At 50.3% G+C, this 6,798-nt stretch overlaps 1 protein-coding gene across 1 annotated transcript in view; it reads left to right on the top strand.

The window, feature by feature from the left end:
• Positions 1 to 6,798, top strand: part of TMEM211 (transmembrane protein 211) — a 12,820-nt gene that overhangs the window by 2,157 nt on the left and 3,865 nt on the right. The window contains exon 2 of the mRNA XM_025400364.1: positions 5,473 to 5,589. The gene's annotated coding sequence lies outside the window, so the exon portion shown is untranslated. The remainder of the gene's footprint in view (positions 1 to 5,472; positions 5,590 to 6,798) is intronic.

Below are 6,798 nucleotides of genomic sequence, written 5' to 3'. Positions count from 1 at the left end.
AAAAAAAAAAAAAAAAAAAAAAAAAAAGAAAACCTAGGATTGTTCAGCCGGGCGCGGTGGCTCACGCCTGTAATCCCAGCATTTTGGGAGGCCGAGGCGGGCAGATCAAGAGGTCAGGAGATCGAAACCATCCTGGCTAACACAGTGAAACCCCGTCTCTACTAAAAATACAAAAAATTAGCCGGGCGTGGTGGTGGGCGCCTGTAGTCCCAGCTACTCGGGAGACTGAGGCAGGAGAATGGCGTGAACCTGGGAGGCGGAGCTTGTAGTGAGCCGAGATTGTGCCACGGCACTCCAGCCTGGTGCACTCCAGCCTGGGCGACAGAGTGAGACTCTGTCTCGAAAAATAAGAGATCAACACCAGCCTGGCCAACATGGAGAAACCCGTCTCCACTAAAAATACAAAATTAGCCGGGCGTGGTGGCACATGCCTGTAGTCCCAGCTACTCAGGAGGCTGAGGCAGGAGAATCACTTGAACCCAAGAGGCAGAGGTTGGAGTGAGCCAAGATCACGCCACTGTACTCCAGCCTGGCCACAGATCTCTAAAAAAAATATATATATATATATTAGCCAGGCATGGTGGTGCATACCTGTAGCCCCAGCTACTTGGGAGGCTGAGGTGGGAGGATTGCTTGAGCCCCAGGAGGTTGAGACTGCAGTGAGCTGTGATTGTGCCACTGCACTCCAGCCTGGGCAACAGAATAAGACCTTATCTCTACTACAAGTTCCACCGCTCTTTCCTATCCTCATTTCTTCTAGTCACATGGGCCTCTTTGCATCCTCAAATGTGCCAAGAGCACACTCACCTCAGGGCCTTTGCACCTGCTCCCCACTCTGCTTGGAATATTCCTCTGACACCTCTCCACGTGGCTCCCTCCGTCACCTTCTTCAGGCCCAGCTCAAAGGTCACCTTCTCATGGGGCTTTCCATGACCATCCCCCAATTACCCAGTCACTTGCTATCTCCCTCCAACGCTTCATTTTTCTCTAGGGCACTTATTGACATCTAGCGTATTACATATTGACTTGCTTATTTCCTCCCTGTCTCTCTCCCTCCACAGTCTATGTTCCATAAGGAGGGGCTTTGTCTGTTTTCCTCACTGCTGAATCCCCAGGACCCAGAACAGTTCCTGCAACATTGTAGACACGCAATAAATATTTGTTGAATGGATGAGCACAGGGACATATGGCTATATCTTGTGGGTCTGTCTTGCCCACAAAACTCTAAGCTCCTTGAAGGTGGGGACTACGTTCTGTTCACCACTGTATCCTGGGGGTAGGGGGTTAAGGAGTCACACTGAGCTGGGCACATTAAAGTTGAATGAATGATTGATCAACCCCTCCAGTTTACAGAGAAAGACATAGAAGCCAGAAGAAGAAGGAAACTTGGCTTGACATATCAAGTCCCTAGCAACCACCTCTAAACTCCCAATCCCATTTCTCCTCCTGAGATTCTGCCTTCGTGTGGCTTCTCTGGAATCATCCGTGCCCCTTGGGCAGGGCTGTCAGGAGAGTTGACCATGCCCTAACCCTGGGCAGCTCTAGTAAGCCACTGGGTTCGTTGGCCTTTAAATTAAATCCTTAATATCACTTTGGGCCCAGAACCCGAGCCTGATTCCCTAAGTCTGAGTCTCAGTTCTATGGCTTGCTTCCTGAGCCTCAGTTTTGCCATCTGTAAAATGGGAACAGTGATAATAGTATCTACCTCATCAGGTGGCCACAAGGTTTATAGGTAATGAGTGCTTACCTATGCAATTGCTTAGACTGAAGCCTAGTGAGCGCCCGGAAACTGTTAACTGCTATTAAAAGTTAAGCACTGAAGCAGAGGAGAAAATATTCAGTCCCTTTCAAGCTTCCCTTAGGTGGATTCCAGCTAATTGCAGCCTGGTCGGATGTGGTTTCGGGTTATAATGCCTCATTTAGGTTTCTGGGCACCTGGACGGTTGGCGTGATTTTCCCAGGTGACATTGAGCATTATCTGGAGAACAAAACTCCTTTCAAGGTGAGAAACGCCTGGACAGTCACTAGCGCAGCCAGAGAGAGGCACAATCATAGGCCTCAGTGGATTCAGCTCTCCCAGGCTTCCTGGCTGGAATTACACCCCTCAGGATCTTGCCAACCCAAAGGAGAGGCTGATTTTGGTGTAGGGAAAACAGCAACACCAAAAACAAACAAAAAAAACCCCACAAAAATACCATCTCCTCTCCCTCAAGCGAGCACGTTTCACTTGCTGGGGAGCAGCCACAAGGTTTTCCTCATCTCAGGGTAAAAAACCCATGCAACTTGACCCAGACATACTTGCCCAGGTTTATCTCTGCCTCTCCCCCTGCAACACACACACACACACACACACACACACACACTGTATCCCCTTGAAGCTTCACAACAACCCTCACTCCCATTTTCCAGAGAAGTGAGGCCATCTCCCCAAACTCCGATAGATGGGAAGGGGAGGATCTGGGCTTCTCTGCCTTTTTCCATCATATCACCCTGCCCACTGACTGATCCCAACACTATCTTCCCCTAGTCCAGATTAAGGGATTCATAATCTTCTTGTACAGATGGAGAAACTGAGGCCCAGAGCAATGGGGCCACTTGCCCCAGGTACCGGACCAGGGATATGGTGGAGTGGTTGGTTGGCCTCCAACCCCAGAATTCCCGCCATGTTTAGTGGGTGGCTGGGCTTAGTTGGCCAAGGTGAAACCCAAGGTTGTACGGCAGGGGCCTGGCAAAGCTGCCCAGGTGCCCTTGGCCTGGTTGGCAGCTCAGCTGCTTTTGACCCTGAGTGCCCTTGGGCAGGCTCACCCTTTCAGTCTTCCTTTCTGGCCATCAAGGGCGGGATTGGCTGTTTGTTAGCAAATCACCTTCCAGCCTCAACTATGCCATGAAACCATGTCTATTATTATTTAAGTAAGACTTGACTTTACACTGACTTGCTTTTTTATTAAAATACATTTGAATTTTGGCCAGGCACGGTGGCTCACGCCCGTAATCCCAGCACTTTGGGAGGCCGAGGCAGGCAGATCGCGAGGTCGGGAGATTGAGACCATCCTGGCCAACATGGTGAACCCCCATCTCTGCTGAAAATACAAAAATTAGCTGGGCGTGGTGGCTTGTGCCTGTAATCCCAGCTACTCAGGAGGCTGAGGCAGGAGAATCACTTGAACCAGGGAGTCGGAGGTTGCAGTGAGCCGAGATCGTGCCACTGCACTCCAGCCTGGAGACAGAGCAAGACTCCGTCTCAAAACAAAACAAAACAAACAGAAAACCAACATTTGAATTTCCATTGGAAAAGCAGTATCATGCCAAAAAAAAAAAAAAAAAAGAAGAACAAATATATGCAAAATCAAACCACATTCACAGATTCTCACTAGAGTCTTGCTATGGATTGAATATTTGTGTCCGCTCAGAATTTATATTTTGAAACTCTAACCTCCAAGGTTGATATTAGGAGGTGAGGCCCTTGGGATCTGCTTCAAGGGAACCCAAACCAAGACAGGCAGAACAGGTGTACACATGACAACATGAATGCATCCTAAACCCATGTTGTTTCAGCCCAAAAGTAAGACACAGAATGCAAAACATGAGATAATACCACCTGGCAGCCTGGCCAACATGGTGAAACCCCGTCTCTACTAAAAATACAAAAATTAGCCAGGTGTGGTAGCACGTGCCTTTAGTCCCAGCTACTCAGGAGGCTGAGGCAGGAGAATCGCTTGAAACTGGGAGGCAGAGGTTGTAGTGAGCTGACATGGCACCACTGCATTTCAGCCTGGGTGACAGAGCAAGAATCTATCTCAAAAAAAAAAAAAAAAAAAAAGGTAGGCCGGGCGCGGTGGCTCACGCCTGTAATGCCAGCACTTTGGGAGGCCGAGGTGGGCGGATCATGAGGTCAGGAGTTCGAGACCATCCTGGCTAACACAGTGAAACCCCATCTCTACTAAAAATACAAAAAATTATCTGGGCGAGGTGGCGGGCGCCTGTAGTCCCAGCTACTCGGGAAGCTGAGGCAGGAGAATGGCGTGAACCCAGGTGGCGGAGCTTGCAGTGAGCGGAGATTGCGCCACCGCACTCCAGCCTGGGCGACAGAGTGAGGCTCCGTCTCAAAAAAAAAAAAAAGATAATACCATCTGCAGCAATGAGAAATGCATGCATACAGCACCACACCAATTTTGCAAACCTAACTCCACACAAAATGACACACATTAAATGATTAAAATAAAAAAAAAAGTGGCTGCTATAAACAGCATCTGTGCTGCTTGAAACCAGCTTGACCAATATAGGGAGACCCTGTTTCCACAAAAAAAAGAAAAAAAGGTTTCTAATTAGCCACATGTGACGGAATGTCTCTGCAAAAAATTAAAATAAATAAAAATTAGCTGGACATGGTGGTGTGCCCCAGTACTCCCAGCTATTTAGCAGGCTGCGGTGGGAGGATTGCTTCAGCCCAGGAGTTTGAGGTGGTGGTGAGCTATGATCATGCCACTGCACTCCAGCTTTTTTTCACTGAAAGAAAGAAAGAGAAAGAAAAGAAAGAAGAAAGAAAGAAAGGGGGGAGGAGGGAGAGAGAGAGGACAGAGAGAGAGAGCAAGCAAGCAAGCATATGTGTCTGAATTTTTTTTTTTTTTTTTTTGAGACGGAGTCTCGCTCTGTTGCCCAGGCTGGAGTGCAGTGGCACAATCTCGGCTCCCTGCAAGCTCCGCCTCCCGGGTTTACGCCAGTCTCTTGCCTCAGCCTCCCGAGTAGCTGGGACTACAGGCACCCACCACCACGCCCAGCTAATTTTTTTGTATTTTTAGTAGAGATGGGGTTTCACTGTGTTAGCCGGGATGGTCTCGATCTCCTGACCTCGTGATCCGCCCGCCTCAGCCTCCCAAAGTGCTGGGATTACAGGCGTGAGCCACCGCGCCCGGCCTATATGTGTGTGAATTTTTAAAAGGTGCCCCGTCTGGGTAGAAGCAGCCCTTTTGAACAGGGGAGGCTTGATGGGCTGAAAGAATGGCTAAATGAATGAATGAACACACACATGAATAAATGAAAGTATGGACAGAATATGAGAAGATCCCTGCATGGACCAGTGAGGATGTTGCACCATGCAGAAGGTGGAGGGGCACATGTTCAAAGGTCTTTAAGGGCTAACATTTATTCTAGGACTTGGGGATTGTACTTCTAGAATTTGTTAGGACAAAGTAACCCCCACTACCAGACCACAGTTATTAGCACCTCCCATTTGCATCTCCAGGCTCAAGGGGGGCTGATGATGTGGGGTCTGATCATAACACCAGGTCCTTGGCTAGGGAGCACCTCTGCCAGTCCGTTTCTCTCCTTGTCCCTGCAGTCTCCATCAGTAATCTTCCCTGTTGACCCCTAGGTCAGCGATACTTCCTAATGTTCAGCAGCGTGTGGGTAGCTCTGGGGCTCTCTCTGACCTGCATCTCAGCCCTCAGCCTCATCTCCCCTGCCTGGTTCCAGACCCCAACCTTCTCCTTTGGCATCCTCACCTACTGCTCCTGGCCTCAGGGCAACAGCTGGAACCAGAGCTGCGCGACCTTCAGTTCCCTGGAGGATATTCCTGACTTTGCCTGGAAGGTGAGAGCTGGTTCACCAAGTCACTGGGTCTTCAGGGGCTCGGTTAAACTCATCAGGGTAGGAAAGCTGGCTGAGTGGAATTCGAGGAGGCTTTCCTCGCTGCCTAGGTATCCCAGTGGCTACGAATTTGCCATTACTCTCCTTAGAACTGAGCACAGAGGTTCTTCAACCTGACAGCCCTTCAGAAACACCTGTGCAACTTTGCAAAAATGCCAAGTTCTGTGCTCCACCCGGAGCCCCTGTCTCCATAGGCGTGGAGTGGGGTCTGGCTACTGATAATTTAGCAAACGTGCAGGATGATTCCAAAGGCAGCTGCCAGCCAATATAGCACCTTCGTGCAAATTAGGAAAAGGTGACCCTTCTTTTTTTTTTTTTTTTTTTTTGAGACGGAGTCTGGCTCTGTAGCCCAGGCTAGAGTGCAGTGGCCGGATCTCAGCTCACTGCAAGCTCCGCCTCCCGGGTTCACCCCATTCTCCGGCCTCAGCCTCCCGAGTAGCTGGGGCTACAGGCGCCCGCCACCTCGCCCGGCTAGTTTTTTTGTATTTCTTAGTAGAGACGGGGTTTCACCGTGTTAGCCAGGATGGTCTCGATCTCCTGACCTCGTGATCCACCCGTCTCGGCCTCCCAAAGTGCTGGGATTACAGGCTTGAGCCACCGCGCCCGGCCTAGGTGTCCCTTCTTTAGGATGCTCTACTGCCATCTGCTGGAAAGTCACTGTAATCAGTTTGCAAATCTATGATGGCCCGCAATGCGCCTCTGAGAGTTGTGCAGTGTACAACCTGCACACTCCTACCTGGCCACCCTCTAAACACTGCTAGGTTTAAAAGTGAAAGCTGGCCGGGCGCGGTGGCTCAAGCCTGTAATCCCAGCACTTTGGGAGGCCGAGACGGGCGGATCACGAGGTCAGGAGATCGAGACCATCCTGGCTAACACGGTGAAACCCCATCTCTATTAAGAAATACAAAAAACTAGGCCGGGCGCGGTGGCTCACGCCTGTAATCCCAGCACTTTGGGAGGCCGAGGCGGGCGGATCACAAGGTCAGGAGATCGAGACCACGGTGAAACCTCGTCTCTACTAAAAATACAAAAAAATTAGCCGGGCGCGGTTGTGGGCGCCTGTAGTCCCAGCTACTCGGGAGGCTGAGGCAGGAGAATGGCGGGAACCCGGGAGGCGGAGCTTGCAGTGAGCTGAGATCCGGCCACTGCACT

This window comes from Theropithecus gelada, chromosome 10, assembly GCF_003255815.1.
Source record: "Theropithecus gelada isolate Dixy chromosome 10, Tgel_1.0, whole genome shotgun sequence".
NCBI classification, from domain to species: Eukaryota; Metazoa; Chordata; class Mammalia; order Primates; family Cercopithecidae; genus Theropithecus; species Theropithecus gelada.
The sequence above is the reverse complement of the archived record's forward strand: the minus strand, read 5'-3'. Positions and strand labels throughout refer to the sequence as shown.